This window comes from Meriones unguiculatus, chromosome X (assembly GCF_030254825.1).
Source record: "Meriones unguiculatus strain TT.TT164.6M chromosome X, Bangor_MerUng_6.1, whole genome shotgun sequence".
Taxonomy (NCBI): domain Eukaryota; kingdom Metazoa; phylum Chordata; class Mammalia; order Rodentia; family Muridae; genus Meriones; species Meriones unguiculatus.
In genome coordinates, this window is record NC_083369.1 from 18,857,620 (window position 1) to 18,884,959 (window position 27,340).

At 41.7% G+C, this 27,340-nt stretch overlaps 1 pseudogene; it reads left to right on the forward strand.

Annotated features, from left to right (window-relative positions):
- Positions 1–14,258: 14,258 nt before the first annotated feature.
- LOC132650127 (ribosomal L1 domain-containing protein 1-like) lies at positions 14,259–18,504 on the forward strand (annotated as a pseudogene).
- Positions 18,505–27,340: the final 8,836 nt, after the last annotated feature.

The following is a 27,340-nucleotide window of genomic DNA, read 5'->3' on the forward strand; positions in this document are numbered from 1 at the left end:
CAGCCAAGGACCATTCATAGAGATGGCCTGGAACCCCTGCTCAGATGTAGCCCATGGCATTTCAGTGGGTTCCAAGTTCCAAGTGGGTTCCATAGTAATGGGAACAGGGACTGTCTCTGATAGGAACTGATTGGCCTGCTCTTTGATCACCTCCCCCTGAAGAGGGAGCAGCTTTACCAGGCCACAGAGGAGGACAATGCAGTCACTCCTGATGAGACCTGATAGACTAGGATCAGAAGGAAGGGGAGGAAGACCTTCCTTATCAGTGGACTGGGGGAGGGGCATGGGTGGAACAGAGAGAGGGAGGGTAGGATTGGGAAGGGAGGAGGGAGGGAGCTACAGGTGGGAAGCCAAGTGAATAAACTGTACTTAATAAAAATATAAAGAAAAAAAGGAAAAAATCCAAGACGGCCGTATTGTTGCATGCCTTTAATCCCAGCACTCAGAGAGGAAGAGTTAAATAGACTGCTGTGAGTTCAAGGGTAGCCTAGTCCTACAAAGCGAGTCCAGGACAGCCAAGGCTACACAGAGAATCCCTGTCTCAAAAAACCAAGAACAACAAACCCCCCAAGAATTTGGGGGTAAGTAAATACTGGGTTGCTTATACTGATGGGTCTTTAACTGTGTCTTAAAGGAAACCATACATTTTTGTGTAAATGTTAAGTTTTTAGGAAATATTTTTAAAATGTTTAAAGAAACATTTTTAGGAAATATGTTGAGATGCAGTGACTCTGCAAGGTCACTGCATCTCAAAGGTGGTGACATTTACTTTTCACTTTGAGTGTGAGCAACAGTTTTTCATCTCTTTTGTGCCTTCCTTGCGATTTCTTGCAGGAATCAAGTTTGCTAGCTTTCTGCTTCAGATTTTCACTGCTTAGGCATGGATGTTTGACCATAGATCTTCCACTCTTAAAATGCCATTATCAGCATTGGTACCGTGGTTATGTGTACATTATAACATGAGTTGAAAAGTGTCCATTCTTTTTAAAAATTTTTGTGAAGAAATACAAATACTAATGATCTCATTTGTATTTCAGATTGAAAAACCCTCATATTTAAAAATTCAGACATGTGGCATGGCATATAGAAAGGTGTTTAAGAAGGATGGGGCACGTTTGTGATGTTGGTCTAGGATATAAAAACTTCAGTTAGGCTGGGCGTGATGGTGCATGCCTTTAATTCAAGCAGTCAGGATGCAGAAGCAGGTGGATCTCTGAATTTGAAACCAGCCTGGTATATACAGCATGATCCAGGAAAACCAATTGCTACGTAATGAGACCCTGTCTATAAAAGGAGAGTGAAATGAAAAATAAAGAGAAAATTTTCAGGTAGGAGGAACATGTTAAGAGCTACCTCTCTGCATGGTCACTGTAATTAATAATATCATGCATACTTGAAAGTGTGACTGATGGAAATTGAGAGTAGAATGGTACCAAAGAACAGTGCAAATGATGGAGTGAAGAAAGAGCAGTCAACAGTGTTATGGGAACACAGGCAGGGAAGCTGAGAATCACAGCCCAGCAGGAAGCCCTCTCCATGGCTGCCTGCTGGATAAAGCTGTCCAGCAGAGTAGCAGAAACTTGGAGGTAAAGACTGCACCTCACACAGCTTTCAGCATCACAAGAGGTCCAGATGATGCAGAAGCCCGAGCAAACCACTAGGAAAACACTTAAAAAGCCTACAGCTCTCATCAGATCCCAAAGAACACTGAGGCTGCAGAGGCCAAGACTCACACTCGCCCTTCCTCATATGAAACCTGTCAGAACCAGAGGAATCTAAGAGCTTCACCTTGCAACTAATCACAAGTGTATTGCTGTTCATTACAACAGTATTTTTATCTCTTGCTTTCGATTATTTAATTTCTCCTTCTGTGGGTATGTCTCGTGATGGCTTTGTTTTCGTTTGCATGTTGCTCACTTAGGTTGTAGAAGTATTCGTTTATCAACCCAGATTATTATAAGACATTCCTTACTGTACTCTTTAGCTATATCTCCTATAGGCTGTCTCTTACTCCTACATCTTTTTTTCTCTCATCTTTTTTTTTAATCCCCTCCTATTTTACTTCTTAACTATAACGTTGCATAACTTTAACAATCTCTACAATCGGCTGGTCCTAACCGTCTCCCAAATGTCCCCTGTAATTTATCTACCACCTTTTTTTTTTTTTTTCAGAGTCACTGTAATACTGAATGTTTTATTTAAAGCTCTGCTTCTATGTGTGTGGTGGTTTGAACGAAGATGGTTCCAATAGGCTCGTATATTTGAATGCTTGGTCCCAAGTTAGTGGAATGTTAGGAAGGATTAGGAAGTGTGGCCTTGTTGGAGGAGATATGTCGCTGGGAGTGGGCTTTGAGGTTTCCCATGCCAGATATGCCCCCACCCCACTCCTTTAACTTGCAGAGCAGGGTGTAAGCTCTCAGCTACTGGTGCTTCAGCACCATGTCTGTCTGCCTGCTGCCGCCACTCCCCACCATGATGGTCATGGACTCGTTCACTGAAACTGGAAATGATTTCCTCCAATTAAATGCGTTCTTTTATAAGTTTCCTCAGTCATAGTGTCTCTTCACAGCAATAGAAAAGTTACTAATGTATATGTGTATGCATGCCATGTGCGTGCAGGTACCCTACCTGGGAGGTAAAAAGAGATTATTGGGGCTGGAGAGATGGCTTAGAGGAAAAGAACACTGCCTGCCTTTCTGCAGGTCCTGAGTTCAATTCCCAGCAACCTGGCTCACAACCATTTGTAAAGAGATGTGCATGTAAAGAGGTGTACATGCAGATAAAACATTGTATACATAGTAAATAAGTAAATCTTAAAAAAAAAAAAAAGAGATTATTGGGTCTCCTGGAATTGGTGTCACAGGTGGTTATGAGCTGCCAGAGATCGGTGTTGGGAAGTAAACTTACGTCATGTAGAAGAACAGCAAGCACTCTTTTTTTTTTTTGAGATTAGATGAGATTAGATCTCTTCTTTTTTTATTAATTACACTTTATTCACTTTGTATCCCCCCATAAGTCCCTCCCTCTTTCCCTCCTGATCCCACCCTCCCTCCCCCTTCTTTATGCATGCCCCTCCCCAAGTCCACTGATAGGGGAGGTCCTCTTCTCCTTCCTTCTGATCTTAGTCTATCAGGTCACATCAGGAGTGGCTGCATTGTCATCTTCTGTGGCCTGGTAACGATGCTCCCCCTCAGGGAGGAGGTGATCAAAGAGCAGGCCAATCAGATTATGTCAGAGGCAGTCCCTCTTCCCATTACTATGGAACCCAATTGGACTCTGAACTGCCATGTGCTACATCTGTGCAGGGGTTCTAGGTTATCTCCATGCATGGTACTTGGTTGGAGTATGAGACTCTGGAAAGATCACTGTGTTCAAATTTTTTGGTTCTGTTGCTCTCCTTGTGGGGTTCCCATCCTTTCCGGCTCTTACTGTTTCCCACTCCTTATATAAAATTCCATGCACTCTGCCCAACAGTTGGCCATAAGTCTCAGCGTCTGCTTTGATAGTCTACAGGGCAGAGCCTTTCAGAGGCCCTCTGTGGCAGGTTCTTAACTTGTTTCCTGTTTTCTTCTTCTTCTGATGTCCATCCTCTTTGCCTTTCAGGATGGGGATTGAGCGTTTTAGTCAGGGTTCTCTCTCTTCATTAGTTTCTTTAGGTGTACAGGTTTTAGTAGGTTTATCATGTGTTATATGTCTATATGAGTGAGTATATACCATGTGTGCCTTTCTGCTTCTGGGACAGCTCACTCAGGATGATCCTTTCCAGGTCCCACCATTTACCTGCAAATTTCATGATTTCCTTATTTTTTCATTGCTGAGTAATACTCCATTGTGTATATGTACCACAATTTCTGCATCCATTCTTCAGTTGAGGGGCATCTGGGCTGTTTCCAGCTTCTGGCTATTACAAATAAAGCTGCTACAAACATGGTTGAGCAAATGTCCTTATTGTGTACTTGAGCCTCTTTTGGATATATGCCTAGGAGTGATATGGCTGGATCTTGAGGAAACGCTATTCCTAGTTGTCTGAGAAAGCACCAGATTGATTTCCAGAGTGGTTGTACAAGTTTACATTCCCACCAGCAGTGGAGGAGGGTTCCCCTTTCTCCACAACATCTTCAGCATGTGTTGTCACTTGAGTTTTTCATCTTGGCCATTCTGATGGGTGTAAGGTGAAATCTCATGGTCGTTTTGATTTGCATTTCCCTAATGGCTAATGAGGTTGAGCATTTCTCTGCCATTCGATATTCCTCTACAGAGAATTCTCTGTTTAGCTCTGTTCCCCAGTTTTTAATTGGATTATTTGGTTTGCTGTTTTTCAGCTTCTTTAGTTCTTTATATACACTGGATATTAGTCCTCTGTCCGATTGAAGGTTGGTGAAGATTCTTTCCCAATCTGTAGGCTGTCATTTTGTTTTGAGGACGGTGTCCTATGCTTTACAGAAGGTTTTCAGTTTCATGAGGTCCCATTTATTGATTGTTGCTCTTAGAGCCTGTGCTGTTGGTGTTCTGTTCAGGAAGTTGTCTCCTGTGCTAATGAGTTCAAGGGTATTCCTCACTTTTTTTTTTTTAACAGATTTAATGTGTCTCGTTTTATGTTGAGGTCTTTGATCCACTTGGACTTCAGTTTTGTGCAGGGTGATAACTATGGATCTATTTGCATTTTTCTACATGTAGACATCCAGTTAGACCAGCACCATTTGTTGAAGATGCTATCTTTTCTCCATTGTATGGTTTTGGCATCTTTGTCAAATACCAGGTGTCCAAAGGTGTGTGGGTTTATTCCTGGGTCCTCTGTTCGGTTCCATTGATCCACCATTCTGTTTCTATGCCAGTACCATGCAGTTTTTATAACTGTTGCTCTATAGTACAGCTTAAGATCAGGGATGGAGATACCTCCAGAAGATCTTTTATTGTAGAGGATTGTTTTAGCAATTCTGGGTTTCTTGTTATTCCATATGAAGTTGAGAATTTTTCTTTCCAGGTCTGTAAGAATTGTGTTGGTAATTTGATGGGAATTGCATTGAATCTGTAGATTGCTTTTGGTAAGATGGCCATTTTTACGATGTTAATCCTGCCAAGCCATAAACATGGGAGATCTTTCCATCTTCTCATATCTTCTTCTAATTCTTTCTTCAGAGACTTGAAATTTTTTTCATGCAAGTCTTTGACTTGCTTGGTTAGGGTTACTCCAAGGTACTTTATGTCATTTGTGGCTATTATGAAGGGTGTTGTTTCCCTAATTTCTCTCTCAGCCCTTTTGTCTTTTGTATACAGGAGGGCTACTGATGTTTTTGAATTAACTTTGTATCTGGCCACTTTGCTGAAGGTGTTTATCAGCTGTAGGAGTTCCCTGGTAGAGTTTTTGGGGTCACTCACGCATACTATCATATCATCTGCAAATAGTGATTATTTGACTTCTTCCTTTCTAATTTGTATCCCCTTGATCTCCTTCAACTGTCTTATTGCTCTAGCAAGGACTTCCAGAACCATGTTGATGAGATATGGAGAGAGTGGGAATCCTTGTCTTGTCCCTGATTTCAGTGAGATTGCTTTAAGTTTCTCTCTGTTCAGTTTGATGTTGGCTATAGGCTACAGCAAGCACTGTTAACTGCTGATCCATCTCTCCAATTCCTAATACTTAATCCTTATCCTTACCTGCTTTACTTCTCTCCCACTCATAATTTTATTAACTAAAATCTGATTTCTGATTGCTATTCCCAAACAGTTATTGAAGTTAAGGAGGTCACTGTTGTTAACTGGCTATTACAATATTTGAATAATGATAATATCAACAGCTATGGCTCCTCTCACAGTTAATGTCCTACTCAGGGGATAATATAGAGTTTATACCAGGCATCTTGACCTCCTAGACTTGAAAACTATTTTCAGAAATGTAAACTGAAATCAAGTCTCATGTGAATGTTGAGAATACTTCAATTTAAAGAATATAGCTGATAAAAAATACCAAAAACAAACAAACAAACAAAAAACAACAAGTGAAGAAAAGACACAATGCATGTCCCAATGTGGTAACACAGGAAACATGAAAAACAATAAGTCCTTTAAAAATTACTAATCCAGGCTGAAGAGATGGCTTCTGTGGTTAAGTGTACTTGCTGATCTTGCAGAGGAGCTAGGTTCAGTTCCCAGTACCTACATGTGAGCTCACAACCATGTGTAACACCAGCTCCAGGGAATCAGATGTCCTCTTTTGGCCTGTGAAGGCACCAGGTACACAGGTGGTACATAGACATATATTCAGACAAAACACTCATACACATAAAATAATTTTTAAAAATTCCTAATTCTACAGTAATGGCATCTAGTGTGAGTAAATTAAAGGAAATTCCAGACAGAGAGTTTAGAATGAATGTAAGTATATTCAAAGAAGAAAATAAGCTCCTGATTGAGAACACAAACTGCTGAATAGAAAAGGGAGGCAATACAAGATGTGAAAGCAGACTCTTAGAAAGAGAAATATTAAAGCAAAAAACAATTTGGAATACTGGAAATGAAAAAGCTCCGGGGAAAATCCCAGCAATAGATTGGATCAAAGAGAGGACAAAATATCTGAGTTTGAAGATAAGGTGGAGGAACTGAAAAAACAAGGACAAGATAAAGATAAAATAATGAGTAGATTACTGACTTAACTGCCAAGATAAACGTGACACTCTGAAAAGATCAAACTTATAGGTAGTAGAGGAATCTAGCATAAATGTACAGAAAACATTTTTTAAAAAGATTCATAAAAGAAAATTTTCCAGAGTTAGGAAGAGAGAAACAAGTTCAGATATAGGAGGCATTTGGGACATAAAACAGACAATATCAGAAAAGAACCCCCCCCCCCAACTCAGCTCCAGAAAGACAAACATGGTGTGAGCTCACTTAGAATTGCATACTAGTTATAAAGGATAAACATGCTATAGTCCACAGACCCAAGGAAGCCAAGAAACAAGGAGGACTCAAGGGGAGACACATGGATCTTCTTGGGAAGGGGAAATAGAATAGATTTTTGTGGGTGGGCTGGGGATGAGCGGGGATGAGAGCAGGAGGGTTCATATTGGAGGGGTGGAGGGAGAGAGTACAGGGATAGATGACTGGAATTAGGGGGTACTTGGGGTGTATGTGGAAATCTACTGCAATGGAGACTCCCTGGAAACCACAAGGGTGACCCTAGAGAAGACTCATAATAATGGGGGATATGGAGCCTGAACAAGCCATCTTCTATAACTAGGCATGGCTTCCAGCGGTGGACTGGGACATCAACCCATCCACAGAACCTTCGACCTACAATTTATCCTGCCTGCGTAATGTGTTGGGTAATGGGGGGGGAGGGGGAGAACTTGTGGGAGTGGCCAACCAGTGACTGGTTCAACTTCAGGTCCAGGCCACAAGAGGGAGCTCACGCCTGACACTGGATAACCCAGAGACATGAGATATGATAGGGAAAATAAAAGGCAATGAAATGATTCCTAATGATATTCTGCTGTACTCAGACTGATGGCTATCTCAACTGTCAGCAACTGATGGGAGGAGATGCAGACACCCACAGCCGAACATTAGGTAGAGCTCGGGAATCACACAGAAGAGGGGAAGGAAGGGTTGTAGGAGTCAGAGGGGTAGAGGACACTATAAGAACATGACCCATGGAATCAACTAAACAAAGCTCATGGGGGCTTACAGAAACGGAAGCGACAATCAGGGAGCCTGTATTGCTATGAGCTAGATCCTCTGCATATATGTTACTGTTGTGTAGCTTGATGTTCCTGTGGGACTCCTAACAGTGGCAGCAGGGGTTGTCCCTGACTCAGCTTTTGGGACCCCTTTCATCCTACTGGGTTCCCTTGTCCAGCCTTAATATGTGAGGGGAGTTGGCTGGTCTTACTGTAACTTGATATGCCATGTTTGATTGCTATCTCTGGGAGGCCTGCTCTTTTCTGAAGGAAAATGGAGGAGGAGTGGATCTGGGGGAGAGAAGAGGTGAGAACGGATGCAGAGGTGTAGAGGGAGGTAAAAAATATGGTCAATCAGGATGTAATGTTTGAGAGAAGAATAAATAAAAACATACATATATAAGTTAATTAATTAAAAGAAGAGAACTTCCTATCATCACATCTAAGTAAACTACTAAACATACAGAAACAAGAGTGTCTTGAAAGCAACAAGAGAGAAATACCAAGTCACATGTAAGTAGCAGTCCATCAGAATAACAATATATTATTCAACTGAAATTTCAAAAGTCAGGAAGGATTCGACAGATGTATTTCAATTTCTTAAAGACAACTGCCAACCCAGACTACTATACTCAGCAAAGATATCCCTTTTCTCTTTGTTTTGTTAAAAAAAGAAGCATGTTATGGAGAACTTATGGCATACTGAAGGGCAGCAGCACTTTATCCCAGGTGGTCCTTTTGAAAACTTGAACAAATCATGATAGAACTTCAAGGAGAATGCAGACAAACAGGATGGTTATTCCTGTAAAAAACCACATCTTTTTTTTTTTTTCAAGACATGGTTTCTTTGTTTAGCTTTCACTGGCCTTGCTTTGTAGAACAGGCTGACTTTGAACACAGAGATCCATCTGCCTGTGCCCCCCATTTTCTGGGGATCAAATGCATGTGCTATGACACCAGACTAAAAGACCACTTCGTAAGGTGTAATCATGAAAACCAATTAGAAATTAGTTATTTCGGTAAGTCTGGATAAAGATGCATTCTGTGTTTGTTTGAGTTTTTTTTTAAGAAATAGAAGTGTGTTTATTTAAGGCAGAAATGTCTTGTTCTAAAGGGAAACTAAACAACATTTCAAGGTATTTTATAGACGTTATTCCATCTCTGAGTATAGCTAACTAGGAAGGAAAGGAGTGACACACATATAGTGAAAACCTGTGTCACATTGAAGCTGCTGGTGGAGCCGAAAGACTACATGGTGTTCTCTAAGCCACAAAACAGCAGATTCAAGAGCATCTAATCTTTTAAAGATTTTTTTTCTTGGTTTTTTGAGACAGGGTGTTACTACTTACTTTGGCTATCCTGGAAGTCAGAATGTAGACCAGACTTGCCTCAGACTCAGAGAGATCCACCTGTTTCTGCCTTCTGAGTGCTGGGATTAAAGCTATGGGCCATTATGCTTGGCTCTCTTTTACAGATTTATTGGTCAGTGTGGTGGTTTGATTGAAAATGGCCCCCTGTAGGCTTACAGTGAGTGGCACTATTGGGAGGTGTGGCCTTGTTGGAGGAAGTCTGTCATTGGGGGTGGGCTTTGAGGTTTCATAAGCCCAAGTGAAGTCCAATCTCTCTCTCTGTCCTGCCTGCCAGTCCTGATGTAGAACTCTCAGCTACTTCTCCAACAGCATGCCTGCCTGCATCCTTCCAAATGACAGTGGACAAAACCTCTGAACTAAAAGACAGCCCCAATTAAATTCTTCCCTTTATAAGAGTGGCTGTGTTCATGGTCTTCACAGCAACAGAAATTCCGGATAAGCAATAGAAATCCTAACTAAGAGAATCAGTATGGGTTTGTTTTTTTTTTTTCTAATTCACTAATGATATTTTGAAGATAGGAATTTACAGTTATTGCAGTTTGGATAAGGCTACCGCTGCCATGGCAGCATTGCAACAGTGGCTGTGCAGATAGAAAAGCTGCAATAATCATTCTGATAGATTTTTTACACGTACGTTCAAGGACATGATTACATTATTATAAAGCAGATCTCCTATGACATGGGTGAGCCAGATTAACAGAAATCTAGACATGGACTCACTGATTAAGAATTCATATAGAAGTAAATTTCAAATTTGTGACATTTTGTTGAGTTAGACAAGGTGTAAGTCATGTACATCCAGGATACAGACTCACAGAATAATGAGAAGAAGTTTGGGTAAGAATGAAGTGACAGTTCGAAGTGACAGCTAGAATAGAAGGTTGGGAGGTGCAGATCATAACATGAGTCTCAGTTTCATTCCATAGCCAGAGGTACTCCCACTTTAGAGGGCTAGTACTTTCCCTTCTTTAGCAATCTAGGAAGAAGAGGACGAGCCAAGCACCAGAGAGAGGCTTTAGAATATGAGTAGAGTGGTAGGAAGGTATTCTGGTGGAGATAGAGAATGGGTCAAGCAAATCCTGCGTCCCAGTGTAGGTCAGAGAAATCAGCATGTTAAAGCAATGGTATAATCTCATAATTTAACACTAGAAAGTATCAAATTTAGATTAGCAGGCGGCCAGTTATCTAACACTATTTTGTTTGTTTGGTTCAATGACAGGGTTTCTCTGTGTAGCCCTGGCTGTCCTGGAACTCACCCTACAGACCAGGCTGGCCTTGAACTGAGAGCTCTGCCTGCTCCTGGCTCCCGAGCGCTGGGATTAAAGGTGCGCACTACCACCACTTGGCCCTAACACTTCCTTTTTAGGACTTGGGGAAGGCTTTAAGGTGGCTTGGCTTTTACAAGGATTGGATATCCAAGGAAACTAACTGTTTGGCTAAAGTAGAGATGGATTGATTATATCTATCATCTGGTCTTGGGAGTCATTTTGATATAGGAGATTCATATTCCACTGTAGTTCCATATGAGCACAAAATGGACTTTATCTGGCCGATAGACATATAGGGATGTCTATAGAGGAAAGAGTCCATGCATTTTCCAAGGGAATCCATGGAATTTGTTTAGAGGAAACTGTATATAATCTTGTAAGTAGATAAAAAGACTGAGTGGAGAAAGTATCTCCAGTGACCACTGTGTCATTGGTGCTTAGTGGAGTTTCTGGTTCAGACTGAAATACTGACATAAGTTGAGGGAGTTTAAGAACATGGGCTTGTCATATGTCACTGTCCTCTGAGATGAGCAACTGTCATTTGGGAGCATTCAACTATGTCCCCTTGCAAAAGATCAACCCATCTGGGCTTTTGGATAGTTATCCAACTGTTCCCTACTGACTGACTGAAAACTCAGAACATGGCCTGGGGGTAGGGGACAGAGGGTACAGAGGCCAGGGCTTCATTTTTTTATGGCTATGGGAAAGCCCTCATTCTTTCTGGGTAAGCCTGTTGGGGGAAGAGTGCCCACATCACCTTACATAACCCTTCACCTTTGTTATGTAAGGAGCTCATTGGCTCCTGTCATGGTTCTTTTACTATTGCTATGGCAATACACCAAAACCAGGGCAACTTCTAAAAGAAAGGGTCTATTTGGGACTTACTGTTTTAGAGGGTTACAGCTCAGTCCATGGTAGAATAAAGGCATGATGGCTGGAACAACTGAGAGTTTGTATCCTGATTCACAAGTAGGAGGCAGAGAAAGTGGCACACTGAAAATGGCCTGCAACAGTTCCACCAACTGAGGACCATATATCCAAATATTTAGGGCCATTCTCATTCAAACCACCACGGTTCCCCAGAGTGAATACTGAGGAATCAAGCCTGGGTTTGTTGTTGGGACCTTGGAAGAAGAGTAGAATTTACTTACCTCTCCCCCAGGGAAGAGATTTTAGCCACAGGTCCCCAGTATACACGTGGAGCTGAAGCAAGAAGAGACAGGGAAGTAAAGAGAATAAGGAGTGTTACCATATGGAATTGAGAGAGATTGTAGCAGTCACAGGTTTTTTTTCAGACCCATTGTTCTCAAGGACATTCTGCCGCACTGATCAAGTTTTTGATGCTTCTCCACATTGGATGGTGGGTTGGAGATTGAAGTGATTGGTAATGTTCATATCATCTCTTGCAGAAGCGCATCCCAGGCAATGGAGTTTTCAATACATTAGTGAAGTTCAGGAGATGGGCTAGGTCCCTCTTTTGTTGCTCAGTTCTTTTCTTCTGGGGCCAACTCATGGTGCAGCTTTATGAGCAATGCTGGGATCCAGGGAGGTCCTGTAGGAGAAATCACATATGTGAAGCCTTGGCCTCCATAATGAGGGGAACAGGACCCATGCATTGTTTGGGACCTTGAGGAAGTTTATATAAAACCATGGATTATGGTCAAACTTCTTGCTTCTTGTGGTGTTTGTCTTCAGGTGTTAGGGGTGAGGTGGAATTGAGAGGAACAGCTTAAAAACTTTGAAGTAGAAATTGCCTTGGCCTAAACTGTGGCCACTTTCATTGTACAACAGTTTTACCACCACTGTAGCATGTGAAAGAAACTTGTGTGAGATCAGAGGAAATAATGGGTTAGTAAGAACAGACATTCTGGGCTATGCCTTCCTCCTTGAGGTAAACTCATGGCTTCTAAGATTTAACCCTCTGTGGTGTGTTTGCTGCTCAGTCAGAATGGAGTGAGCATCCTTTTCCCTCCGACATTCTTCCACATCTCTCTCTCTCTCATCAGAGTCTACAGACCTTGGCTCAGTTTTAAAGCTCTACCACACACCCAAGCAAGATTCCTCCCTTTTTTTCCCCTAATACAGACACCCCTGGCAGACTGCAACTTATAACAACCTCCAGAGAGGGTAGGCCTTTACACTAGAGGGTTTGGTCTTTTCCACGACTTGGTCATTGCTGGGACCTGTTAGTCCTGTCTCCTTCCCTTCCCTGTCTAGTTGTCTGAATATGAATTTTTGATCCTAAAACATGGCTCTGGGTTTGGTTTGATCGAAATGTTCCCCCAGAAGCGCAAAGCAGGAGAGAGAGGTGAGGCAGGCAAGGAGGAGCAACCAATGGGATTAGTGAGTAGGTCCCCATGTTGGGAAATTGGGGTTCAGTCTCATGGGCTACCCTTTGTTTCAAGATGGAACATGCCACAGAAGTATCCTCCGGCAGAAGATGAACACAGGTATTTATTCCCTAGGTACTAGCCTTCACTGTAGACACGGCACAGGGGTCAGTGCCCAGCATTTCTGTGCTGCCTTCACTGTGCGCATTCCAAAGGCGTTCTCCAGGCAGAGAAAAGGTGGTAGGTGATGAAGGAAGCCATCACGCCACTTGAGGTGCACGTGAACACCTGGCCAAAGCTGCAGGGCAGTGTCGAGAATACTGGGGAAGTGGGGTGACGGCCCCAACATTGCCAGCAACAAGGAGCCCGTAAGGTCTGGCTGCTCCCTGGAAATGCTCACTGCCCTCCTCTGTGTTCTCTGGATGTCTCCCAAGAACTCTAAGTTTGTATTAATCAATATACATAATGCATATGTACCCCCACCCCCATGCCCCACACTCACACACACGACCCCCTCCCACATCGAATCCCTACACCACACCATACCACACACATGCACATACACATCCAATACGGTCACCACACACACATCACACCCCGGCAGGCATATCCACCCTATTTACACATACTATATAAATATACTGCACACTCCCCTGGTACGCTACGCCCACTATACGCACTAATACATGCTATACACACAGCAGACACCCACCCATCACACATGCGCGCGCGCACACACACACACACACTCACAAACATGAACACACTTTGCTGTAGTTTATACGCATGCAGGAGCTCTCTCTAACGGCTTCCTGCTCCTCTTGTCATGGGAAGTGACTCTGGAATTCCACAGGGACTAAGCTAACTTCGGAAAACACCACGGTAGCTCTTTGTATTCTTAAACATTGACTGCGAATGAAACTGTAATGATGGAATTATAAGCACAGAAGTTCTTTTGTTTATTATGTGGCTGTGGCCTTTCTCCCACTGCAGGCTCATGTATAAAATGTAAATGGGGCCGGAGAGATGGCCCAGAGGTTAAGAGCACTGGATATTCATCCAGAGGTCCTGAGTTCAAGTCCTACCAACCACATGGTGGCTCACAACCATCTATAATGAGATTTGGTGCCCTCTTTTGGTGTGCATGTGTACATGCAGGCAGAACATTATCTACACAATAAATAAATAAATAAATCTTTAAAGATAAATACACACACACACACACACACACACACATATATATATATATATATATAAAATATATATATTTTGCCTTGGCCAGTTGCTCCTGAGCAGTTGATCCCTTATTTCCCCTTTTTTGTTTATGTATTAGATTCTTGAGTAATGAGCTTGTTCAATGAAGGCTTGTACTTGGGGGTTTTAGAGAATTTCACAAGTGATATTTCCCAATGCTGACAGAGAGAGATGAATGTTTTAGATACATAATCAGGACCACTGTCTGTTTTCATCTATTTTGGGGACTCCCATTATAGAGAAAGCAGTCAGTATGTGTCTGCGAACAGCTCAAACAGACTCATGTGTTTGAGCAGCTGGAGCAGAAGCCTGTGTTTGAGTAGTAGTACAGATAAAGCCTGAAAGGGAATCAACACAAACATGAAGAAATTTAAAATTGCCAAAGGCATTTATGTGAGTCACATCTACTTGCCAAGGATCATTAGGATTAAGAGCATGGGGGTTTCACTCATCTTGGGATGGTAGGACACAGTAATTAATTGGCAGTTGAGGGGGTTGCAATTTGTTGAGTTTGTACCTGTGGTTATTGGGTTTGCTTTTGTAATGTTTTAGCTCCTTGATGAAAGAAGGAATGAGAAGCAACAGCACGTTGATAAAAGAACATGGCAGGGCAGTCAGCGAGGTGGGGGCAGGTAATTCTGGATCAAATCATATGTACTGAATAAAAATGGAATGAGGCTGTCTGTGAAGGAGGCATTGAAGGGAGGTAAATACGGATGACAACGAAGGGGGTCTGAGGCATGCACCAAGGTGGTTTGGTAGTGTGGGATGGCTTGAGCCACATAGTGAGAAGCAGTTAGTACGTCAAAGGGTCAAATCTGGGAATTATTTGAAGGCAGAAAAGGCAGCCAGAAGTTTTGTCCTCTGGGTAATGGTTGTTCTGATGGTGACAAGAGAGTGCCATATTCCAGCAGCATCAAGGCCCCTTTGCATGCTCTATTGGTTGTATCTAAAAAGTAGCGCATTATAAATAGGATATGTACTTGGGGGCCACCTATATTGGAAGGAATACAATTTCACGGAGTCTTTACAGGTGAAAGGAGATTAAAAACCAACAATGCCAAAACAGTTTGTTAGCAGGGGTCCCTGTAGATGTGTGGAGAGCTGCTTTACCACTGCTATTCCATCCAATGATGTATCTTTCATTACAGATAGGTTTAATTCTGAAGTGTTCTTAGTAGTGGCAATTCAGTCTCTCATTGTTTGAGGGTTAAGAGTGGATCTGGGGGGCATGATTCCGGGCAGAGTCAGAGTCCACATAAAACCAGGCTGTGCTCCTACCGAGGCAACTGCAGAGGTCCAAGCACTGGGACTCCAAGCTAAGAATTCATGGAAGAGGGACAGTTTTACTCACTCCCCTGGTTCTCAAATCTGGCTTGTATTTGCCATCAGTCCTAGACTGACGCTGACTGTCCCAGTAAAAAAACATGTTTTATATATTGGGTATATTTTAGAAAGGGTTTTATTATATGAAGGTTGATTAGCAAGTTTTTGTTTACATGATTTTGGGAAGTAGCCTTTCCACAATTTTTGAAGGACATGGAAATTAACACAGAAATACACATATGGCCAACATGGAGAGATTAAGAGCTTGTGGCGTACTCAGTCCTGAATTAAATGTCTGTACCATATACCCTTTCTTCCAATGCGATTATTGTATAAAGGGGTGTGGAAAGATTATAAGAGCTATGACAATGGATGACTACAAGGAAACTCTTTCCTGTATACAACAAGGAAACTGCATATATGAACTCAGAGCAATTTTGACAGCATACACATAACTTAGGTGAATTCAAGTGAAACAAAATCCAGCATGGGGAGCGGAGGTGGACTTTAAATCCTACCCTCAGCTAAGGAGCTATTGACAATTGATTGCTGCTGGGGAAAGGAAGGCTGGTTTTCTTTAAGGGTGTAGATCCTGGTAAGTCCATGCTCCAATGAAAGGCCACACATCCAAGAGTACATGGGCAACACACAATGGACTTGATGCTTTTTCGGGGGAGTTGTTGTTGGTTTGTTTTAAATAGGACACAAAGTTGGGTGGATAAAGAAGTGGTGGGCCTGAGAGGAAATAGGAAGAATGACTATGAGCAAAATATATTGTATTAAATTCTCCAAGAAGTAATTTTTAAAAAAGAAAAATTGCACATCCCTTGGCCAAACTAACCAAAAGAAAGAGAAAATTTAAATTAATAAAATTAGGTTTGAAAAGTGGGCCATTGAATTCCTGAGTTCTACACAAGGTGTCACGGAGTTGCTCAGTGTCTTCCTCTCCCCCTGCCTCAGCAGCCACTGTGACCACCTACAGCAGTGCAAGCAGCCCCAACTGCTCTGCAACAGCTGGACGAAGAGCAGATCAGAAAGGCAGTGGAAGTTCTGTTTGCACACTCCAAGTCCAGAAGAAGCAGTGATAAATTGTTTTTGAATGAGAATGAGAACGTGTTTTTTTTTTTTTTTTTTTTTTTTTTTTTTTTTTTTTTTTTTTTTTTTTTTTTTTTAATGGTGATATTATGGGAAATTCCAGCAAAGGAACTTTGAGTCAGAATGTCTTTGCCTCATAGTATTCCATCAGATTCATCAGAAATCTGTTACCAAAATTGATTTTGAATCACCTGAAGAGGCATAAGGTTTTTAAAAAAACTTTTGAAAAAGCATGGAGTTAACAGTGTCTATCGGATTACCCCTTTTAAAAACAGAAAATCCTTGATAGAGGAATATCGAATGGCAGAGAAACACTTAAAGAAATGCTCAACCTCATTAGTCATCAGGGAAATGCAAATCAAAACGACCCTGAGATTTCACCTTACACCCATGAGAATGGCTAAGATAAAAAACTCAAGTGACAATACATGCTGGAGAGGTTGTGGAGAAAGGGGAACCCTCCTCCACTGCTGGTGGGAATGTAAACTGGTACAACCACTCTGGAAATCAATCTGGCACTTTCTCAGACAACTAGGAATAGTGCTTTCTCAAGATCCAGCCATACCACTCCTAAGGCATATATCCAAAAGAGGCTCAAGTACACAACAAACTTGTGTTTTTTTAATTTTTTTTTTTTTACAATAAGGACATTTGCTCAACCATGTGTGTAGCAGCTTTATTTGTAATAGCCAGAAGCTGGAAACAACCCAGATGCCCCTCAACTGAGGAATGGATGCAGAAATTGTGGTACATCTACACAATGGAATATTATTCAACAATGAAAAATAAGGAAATCATGAAATTTGCAATTAAATAGTTGGAACTGGAAAGGATCATCCTGAGTGAGCTGTCCCAGAAGCACACACACACACAGTACATACTCACTCATATAGACATATAATACAGGATAAACCTACTAAAATCTGTACACCTAAAGAAACTAATCAAGAGGGAGGACTCTGACTAAAATGCTCAGTCCCCATCCTGAAAGGCAAAAAGCAGGAAACAAGTTAGGAACCTGCCACAGAGGGCCTCTGAAAGGCTCTGCCCTGTAGACTATCAAAGCAGATGCTGAGACTTATGGCCAACTGTTGGGCAGAGTGCATGGAATCTTATGAAAGAAGTGGAAATAGTTAAGATCTGGAGAGGACAGGAACCACACAAGGAGAACAACAGAACCAGAAAATTTGAACACAGGGGTCTTTCCAGAGACTCATACTCCAACCAAGTACCATGCATGGAGATAACCTAGAACCCCTGCACAGATGTGGCCCATGACAATTCAGTGTCCAAGTGGGTTCCATAGTAATGGGAAGAGGGAGTGCCTCTGACATGAAATGATTGGCCTGTTCTTTGATCACCTCCCCCTGAGGGGAGAGCAGCCTTACCAGGCCACAGAAGATGACAATGCAGCCACTCCTGATGAGATTAAGATCAGAAGGAAGGAGTGGGGGCCTCCCCTATCAGTGGATTTGGGGAGGGGCATGCATGAAGAAGGGGGAAAGGAGGGTGGGACTGGGAGGGGAGGAGAGAGGGGTTTATGGGGGATACAAAGTGAATAAAGTGTAATTAGTAAAAGTCAAAAAAATAAAATAAGTTAAAAATTAAATAAATTAAAGCTTTAAAGACAATATAAAGCCTATGAAGCCAAGCTCAGACTGTTGGGTAGCTTTGACATCTTCATTACTGATGGAAGAATTAGACAGCATTTGCCTATACACATAGGAAAGCATTTTTATCAGAGGAAGAAAGTTCCAGCACCTGTCAATCTTCTGAAAGGAATCTGTCCAAAGAGATTGACCACTGTATCACAGGGACTGTCTTAAACATCTCCAAGCATGGTTCTTGCAGTAATATACTTATGGGCTACACTGGAACGGAGACTCAGCACATCACTTTAAACATCCTGGCTGTCTCAAAAATGCTTTCAGAAAAATTGCCAGAGAAACAGCAGAGTGTGAAACTCTTGTTTCTGAAAACTGAGAAGTAGTTTTCCCTTCGCATCTTTTTCTTGTTTGTCAAATCTCAGCATGAAAACATCGAATCCTTCTGTAGTGTGAGGAGAAAAGAACTAAAGGAAAAAAAGAAAGCATGAAAAAGATAAGTTGAAGAAGAAGAAGAAAATGTTAAGGAAAAAAAATCCAAGAATGCTCCATCTCTTTCAACTCAAGGTGACTTAGTGTGAAAAACCAGCTGTGCTCTAACGAATGGCCAAAGACACCACAAGAAAAAGACCAGCAATGGGGGATCCAAGATGGCAGCACAGAGAACACACTGTGTCTGACGAACAGGACAGCAGTGACTGCACAGTGACCAACAAACTGAACTGTGGGCCCTAAGAGACCAGTGATTGTGTTTCCCAGGTGAGAGAAAACCCCATGATGTGGGAGGCAATCAGGTCCAATGTCAGATCATCCAACTAAACCCCAAAAGAGTTCCTGGGTCCTGGCCAGCACTTAGTTGCCAGCCCAGAGACACATGTCTGTGTGTTCTGATCACTATCCCAGACTCAACTGTGGGCCCCACAACACCAGAGACTGGGATTTCCAGTAGAGAGAAAACTCTACAGTGAAGGAAGCAATCAGGGCCAACTGATTTCAGGTCACCCAAACAACCCCCGCAAAAAGTTCCAGGCTCCAGCAGGTGATCAGTCACCAGCTCAGAGATATGCCTGCACTTCCAACTCACCATCCCAGAGAGAAATGTGGGCCCCCAAATACCAGAGACTGGGTTTCCCTGTCGGGAGTAAACCCGATGGTGAAAGAAACATTAGGTCCAAACTCAGGGCACCCAGCCATCCCCCGAAAAGTTCCTGGAAAAGTAACTGAGTTCCTGCAGTCTCAGTCATTGGCACAGAACCACTTGCCTTCACCTGCGTGGTGGACTCACAATCCAGGACTATGAACCCCTGAACACGACAGACTTAGGTCTCCCTGTCAGGAGGAAATCCCACCATTGGGGAAACATCAGTTCTGACTTCAGGACACCCAGCTAATGCCCAGAAAAGTTTCTGGGTTCCCTCAGGCTCTAGCTTTCAGCCACCTGTGCTCACCCGCCACTGATTACCACTTGGGTACTGGAGCACAGAGCTACAACCTCAGACTTGCAGACACCTGGAATCCACAGGATCAGCCCCCAGATGCTGCTCCAAAGCACAACCTGTCTCTCTAGCTAAACTGACCAAAAGGGCTGCACCCAGCAAACACAGTGTATGAGCAGCAGAAGCTCACTAAATTCAGAGTAAGAAACCCACTGGCAGGACAGCTGTCTCCAGGACTTCTCCTGGTGAGAGGAGAGCCTCCCTGATTACCAATGACAACAGATACACCACAAGATCATACACCTGAGGAGATCAGTGGCAATTTCCTGAGAAGCACCAGTCATTAAGTGACCAAAAAGCTGAGGAGGCCTCCTTCAGGAACAACCATCTTCCTGCCAATCGGATTCACCCCATTGTAGGATTCCAGCAGGCATCAGAAACTAACAGCCAACACCTGAGACAGCCAGACAAGTAGAGGCCGGCATAAAAACGCAATCAACAAAAGCCAAAGTAATATGGCATCTCCAGAACCCAGTTATCCAGGAACAAGTAGCCATGAACACCCTAACATAAGTGAAATTCAAGGTGACCTTACATCTGGGCTTACAAAGAGGATAATGAAGGAAACAAACAATGCATGAAAAAATAGAGGAAGATAAAGTCAAACAGATTATGCCCATCCATAAAGAAATACAGCAAGATGCAGCCAAACAGTTTGTGGCCTTCAAAGAGGAAATGATTAGATCACTGAAAGGAAAAAAAAAAAACCACAGAAGAAAGTTCAATCCAACAGGTGAGGGAATTGAAGAAAAAGCAATAAAATACAATCAGAGAGGTGAAGGAAATTAACAAAACAGGTCAAGATCTCAAAATAGAATTGGAAAATTTAAACAAAACACAAATGGAGTGGGAGAACTTAGGGAAGAAAATAGAAACTACAGATAACAAACAGACTAAAAGAGATGGAAGAAAGAATCTCAGGTGTGGAAGATACAATGGAAAAAAATGATATATCAGTCAAAGAAAATGTTCAATCTAAAAAATTCCTGATACAAACCATCCAAGAACTCCAAGACAACATGAAAAGACAAAACTTAAGAGTAATAGGAATAAATGAAAAAGAAGATACCCATCTCCAAGGCCCAGAAAATATTTTCAACAAAATCAGAGAAGTAAACGTCCCTAATTTAAAGGAGAGGCCCATAAGCATACAGGACACTTAATAGATTAGACCAGAAAAAAAATCCTCCTGCCACATAATAATCAAAACAGTAAGTATATAGAACGAAAAAGAAAAAAAAATACTAAACACTGTGAGGGAAAAAGGCCAAGTAACATATAATGGCAAACCCATCAGAATCATTCATAGAGACTATGAAAACCAGGAGAGCCTGGAAGGATATCATGCAGACCCTAAGAGATCACAGATGTCAGCCCAGGCTATTATACCCAGCAAAACTCTCAGTCCTCATAGATGGAGAAAACAAGATTTTTTAAAAAAATTCATTAATTACAATTTATTCACTTTGTATCCCAGCTATAGCCCCATCCTCATCCCCTCCCAATCAAACATTCCCTCCCTCTTCTTCTTCTATGCCCCTCACCCAGTCCAATGATAGGGGAGGTCCTCTCCCCTTCCATCTGACCCTAGTCTATCAGTAATGGGAATAGGGACTGTCTCTGACATGAACTGATTGGCCTGCTCTTTGATCACCTCTCCCTGATGGAGGAGCAGTCTTACCAGTCCACAGAGGAAGACAATGCAGCCACTCCTGATGAGACCTGATAGACAAGGATCAGAAGGAAGGAGAAGAAGACCACCCTTATCAGTGGACTGGGAGAGGGGTATGGGTGGAGAAGGAGGAGGGAGGATGGACTTGGAAGGAAGAGGGAGGGAGGTAGAGGGGGAATAAAAAGTGAATAAGCTAATTAATAAAAAATAAAAATAAAAAATACAAAAAAAGAAATTTGAGGCATAACATACAAGCAACTTAATGGCTCACCTGAAAGCCTCAGGAAAAAAAAAAGAAAGAAAGAGAAACACCCAAGAGGAGTAAGTGGTTGGAAATAATCAAACTCAGGGTTAAAATCAATAAACTAGAAACAAAGATAACAATTCAAATAATCAATGAAACCAAGAGCTGGTTCTTTGAGAAAATCAGCAAGACAGACAAACCCTTAACCAAACTAACTAAAAGGCAGAGAGACACCATACAAATCAACAAAATCAGAAATGAAAAGGGGAACATAACACTGAGGAAATCCAAACAATCATTTGGTTTTACCCTAAAAGCCTATATGCCACAAAATTTGAAAATTTAAATGAAATGGACAATTTTCTTTATCAGTTCCACTTACCAATGCTGAACCAAGACCAGGTAAATAAATTAAATATTTGTATATTCCCTAAAGAAATAGAGGAGATCATAAAAATCTCCCATAAAAAAAAGCAAGCCCAGGGCCAGATGGTTTCATCACAGAATTTTACCATACCTTCAAAGAAGAGCTAACACAAATATTCTTCAAACTATTCCACAAAATAGAAACAGGAGCATTAGTAAACTCATTGTATGAAGCCACAGTAACCTTGATGGATAAACTTCACAAAGACCCAACAAAGAAAGAGAATTTCAGGCCAATCTCCCTTTTGAATATTGATGCAAAAATACTCAACAAAGTACTCACAAAATGAATCCAAGAACACATCAAAGATATCATCCACTATGACCAAGTAGGCTTCATCCCAGGCATGGAGGGGTGGTTCACTATACGGAAATCCATCAACCTAATCCACCACATAAACAAACTGAAAGAAAAAAAAAGATCATTTCCTTAGATGCTGAAAGAGCATTTGATAAACTCCAACATCCATTCATGTTTAAAGTCCTGGAAAGATGAGGGATACAAGGCACTTACCTAAACATAGTAAAGGCAATATACAGCAAGCCTATAGCCAACATCAAATTCACTGGAGAGAAAATTAAATCAATCCCACTGAAATCAGAGAAAAGGCAATGTTGTCCCCTCTCTCCATCTCTCTTCACCATAGTATTTGAAGTCTTGCCTAGAGCAATAAGACAGTTAAAGGAGATCAAGGGGATTCAAATCACAAAGGAAGAAATCAAAGTATCACTATTTGCAGAATATATGATAATATATATGAGTAACCCCAAAAATTCTACCTGGGGACTCCTATGGCTGATAAACACCTTCAGCAAAGTGGCTGGATACAAAATTAATTAATACGGTAGCCCTCCTATATACCAAAAACAAAAGGGCAGAGAAAGAAATTAGGGAAACAACACCATTCACAGTAGCCACAAAAGCCATAAAGTACCTTGGTGTAACCCGAACCAAGCAAGACAAAGACTTACATGAAAAACAAACAAACAAACAAACAAACAAACAAAATAACAACAAAAAACTTCAAGTCTCTGAAGAAAGAAATAGAAGAAGACATCAGAAGATGGAAAGATCTCCCACGCTCATGGTTTGGTAGGGTTAACAAAGTAAAAATGGCCATCTTACCAAAAGCAATCTACAGATTCAATGCAATTCCCATCAAATTACTAACACAATTCTTTACAGACCTGGAAAGAAAAATTCTCAACTTCATATGGAATAACAAGAAACTCAGAACAGCTAAAAACAATCCTCTACAATAAAAGATCTTTTGGAAGTGTCTCCATCTCTGATCTCAAGCTGTATTATAGAGCAACAGTAATAAAAACTGCATGGTACTAGCATAAAAACAGACTGGTGGATCAATGGAATCGAATAGAAGACCCTGACATAAACCCATACAAGTATGGACATCTGAATTTTGACAAAGATGCCAAATCCACACAGTGGAAAAATGATAGCATATCCAACAAAAGTCCACATGTAGAAAAACACAAATAGATCCATACTTACCCACCCTGCAGAAAATTAAAGTCCAAGTGGATCAAAGACCTCAACATAAAACCAGACACACTAAGTCTTTTGAAAGAAAAAGCAGGGAAGAACCTCGAACTCGTTGGCACAGGTGACAACTTCCTGAACAGAACACCAACAGCACAGGCTCTAAGAGCAACAGTCAATAAATGGGGCCTCATGAAAATGAAAAACTTCTGTAAAGCAAAGGACACTGTCATCAAAACAAAACGACTGCCTACAGAATGGGAAAGAATCTTCACCAACCCTACATCTGATATAGGGCTAATATCCAAAATTTGTAAAGAATTCGAGAAATTAAACACCAACAAACCAAATAATCCAATTGAAAAATAAGGTACATAGCTAAACAGAGAATTCTCTGTAGAGGAATATCGAATTTCAGAGAAACACTTCAAGAAATGCTCACCATCCTTAGTCGTCAGGGAAATGCAAATCAAAACAACACTGAGATACCATCTTATACCTCTCAGAATGGTTAAGATCAAATATTTAAGTGATAAACTGAAGTCCAAGTGGATCAAAGACCTCAACATAAAACCAGACACACTAAACCTGTTAGAAAAAAAAAGTGGGGAAGAGCCTAGAATTCACTGGCACAGGAGACAACTTCCTGAACAAAACACAAACAGCTCAGGCTCTAAGATCAACAATCAATAAATGGGACCTGTTGAAACTGAAAAGCTTCTGTAAAGCAAAAGACACTGTTGTCAAAACAAAACGACAGCCTACAGACTGGGAAAGAATCTTCACCAACCCTATATCTGACAGAGAGCTAATATCCAGAATATATAAAGAACTAAAGAAGTTAAAAAGCAACAAATCAAGTAATCCAATTAAAAATGGGGTTCAGAGCTAAACAGAGAATTCTCTGTAGAGCGATATAGAATGGCAGAGAAACACTTAAAGAAATGCTCAAGTCCTTAGTCATTAGGGAGATGCAAATCAAAATGACCCTGAGATTTCACCTTACACCCATCAGAATGGCTAAGATAAAAAACTCAAGTGACAATACATGCTGGAGAGGATGTGGAGAAAGGAGAATGCTCCTCTATAACTGGTGGGAATGTAAACTTGTACAACTACATTGGAAATCAGTCTGGCGCTTTCTCAGGCAATTAGGAAAAGCTCTTCCTCAAGATCAAGCTATACCACTGCTAGGCATATATCCAAAATATAATCAAGTACACAACAAGGACATTTGTTCAACCATGTTTGTAGCAGCTTTATTCATAATAGCCAGAATCTGGAAACAACCAAGATGTCCCTGAAAGGAGGAATGGATACAGAAATTATGGTACATTTACACAATGGAATGCTATTCAGCAATTAAAAACAAGGAAATCATGAAATTTTCAAGCAAATGGTGGTATCAAGAAAATATCATCCTGAGTGAGGTATTCCAGAAGCAGAAAGACACACATGGTATATATTCACTTATAATTGGATACTAGACCTATAAGATAGGATAAACATACTAAAATCTGTACAACTAAAGAAGCTAAGCAACAGAAGAAGACATTGCAGCCAGTCCTGAAGATAACTGATAAAACAAGGTCAGATGGAAGGGGAGGAGGTCCTCCCCTATCAGTGGACTTGGAAAGGGGCAGGGAGGAGATGAGGGAGGGAGGGTGGGATTGGGAGGGAATGAGGAAGGGTGCTATGGCTGGGATACAAAGTAAATAACCTGTGATTAATATAAAAAATAAAAATTATTATAAAAAAGAAGCTAGCCAACAGGGAGAAAGCCTCCAGCTCAGTTCCAAATGATTTCTCCATGTGTTGTATTGAAAGCATGTGGTGTCTTCAAAAATAGAGTCTTAGCATGTAGTCTTAGCATGTAGCAAGAAGGAGGACCCTGGGTAAGATGATCAATCCTCACTCAGAAAGACAAACCGGATGGACATTGGAAGAGGGAGAAAATAGGAAACAGGACAGGAGCCTACCACAGAGGACCTCTGAAAAATTCTACTTAGCAGTATATCAAAGCAGATGCTGAGACTCATAACCAAACTTTGGGCAGAGTGCAGGGAATCCTATGAAAGAAGGGGGAGATATTAAGACCTGGACAGGACAGGAGCTTCACAAGGAGAGCAACAGAACCAAGATATCTGGACACAGGGTTCTTTTCTGAGACTGATACTCCAACCAAGGACCATTCATGGATATAACCTAGAATAGCTGTTCAGATGTAGCCCATGGCATCTCAGTCTCCAAGTCGGTTCTCTAGTAAGGGGAAAAAGGACTGTCTCTGACATGAACTCAGTGGCTGGCTCTTTGACACCCCCCCATGAGGGGGTAGCAGCCTTGCCAGACCACAAAGGAGGACAATGCAACCAGTCCTGATGAGACTTGATAAGCTAGGGTCAGATGGAAGAGGAAGAGGACCTCCCTATCAGTGGACTTGGTGATGGGCATGGGAAGAGATGAAGGAGGGATAGTAGGATTGGGAGGGTATCAGGGAGGGGGCTACAGCTGGGTTACAAAATGAGTAAACAATAATTAATATAAAGAATAAAAATTTAATTAAAAAAATTAAGTGACAACACATGCTGAACAGGATATGGAGAAAGGGGAACCTTCCTCCGTTGCTGGTGGGAGTGTAAACTTGTACAACCACTTTGAAAATCAATCTTGCCCTTTCTCAGAAAATTGGGAATAGTACCTCAAGATCCAGTTATACTGCTCCTGGGTATTTACCCAAAAGATGCCCCAGCATTCAATAAGGACATTGTCTCAAGTATGCTCATAACAGGTTTATTTGTAATAGCCGGACTCTAGAAACAACCTAGATGTCCCTCATCAAAGGAAAGGATATGGAAATTGTGGTACATCCACACAATGGAATACTACTCAGCTATTAAGAAGGAAATCATGAAATTTGTAGGCAAATGGATGGAACTAGAAGAGATCATCTTGAGTGAGGTAACCCAGAAACAGAAAGACAGGCATGGTATACACTCACTTATAAGTTGATATTAGCTGTATAATATACAATAGCAATCCACAGACCTAAAGAAGGTAAACAACAAGGAGGACCCTAGGGAGGATGCTTAAATTTCATTCAGAATGACAAACAGGATAGACACCAGACATGGTGGAAGAGAGGAAATAGGATGGGAGCCTGCCATAGAGGGTCCTCTGAAAGGATCTATTCAACAGGGGATTGAAGCAGATGCTGAGTCTCATGGCCAAACTTGGGCAGAGCTCAGGGAGTCTTATGTAAGAAGAGAGGGTTGGGATAGAGGGACATGGATTGGATGGGAGCCTCACAAGGACATCAAAAATGTTAAAGGATCTGAGACGAGTGGGTCCTGCTGAGACAGATGCACCAGCTGAGCACCTTGCATGGAGAGGACCTAGACCCCTCCTCAGATGTGGCCTATTGGCAGCTCTGTCTCCTTTTGGATCTCTCAGTGAGGGGATCAAGGGCTGCCTCAACCATGAACTTGACTGACTCCTCTTAGAGCACTTGACCTTGGTTATGTGGCTTTACCAGGCCAAGGAGAAAAAGGATCCAGGCAGTCCTGATGAGACTTTTCAAGTTATGGGCAGATGGTAATGGTGAAAAACTCCCCCTTTCAGTGGGCTAGGAACTGGATATGAGAGTAAGAATGAGGGAGGGTGGGACTGGGAGAGTTGAGGCAGAGGGCTTCAATAGGGGTATATAATAAATTGTGATAAGATAATAAAAATAATAATGTGAAAAAAGAGATCCTCTGTAATTGCCCATCATCAATCAGGTTTGCAGAGTTCTGACATCCCTGTGTTCTGCTTTTCCAAGCCTTGTTTGAGTACTGGGCCCAAGTGCTTGTCTCTGCTCTCAGCTGCCTGGACCATTGTTGCCCGAGGCTCTAAATTTCTCTCCAGTGCCTCCCCTGACCCTTGGATTCTAAACAGGTTCCTTCCCTTGCAGATGAAACTCAAGACAGTAGGACAGTAGGATAGACACACAGAATTGTGTGTACAATGAGCATTCATTTATGTATGAATTTGTTGATGCATGCACATGTACATGTGTGTGTGTGCTTGTTAGGATTTTTTT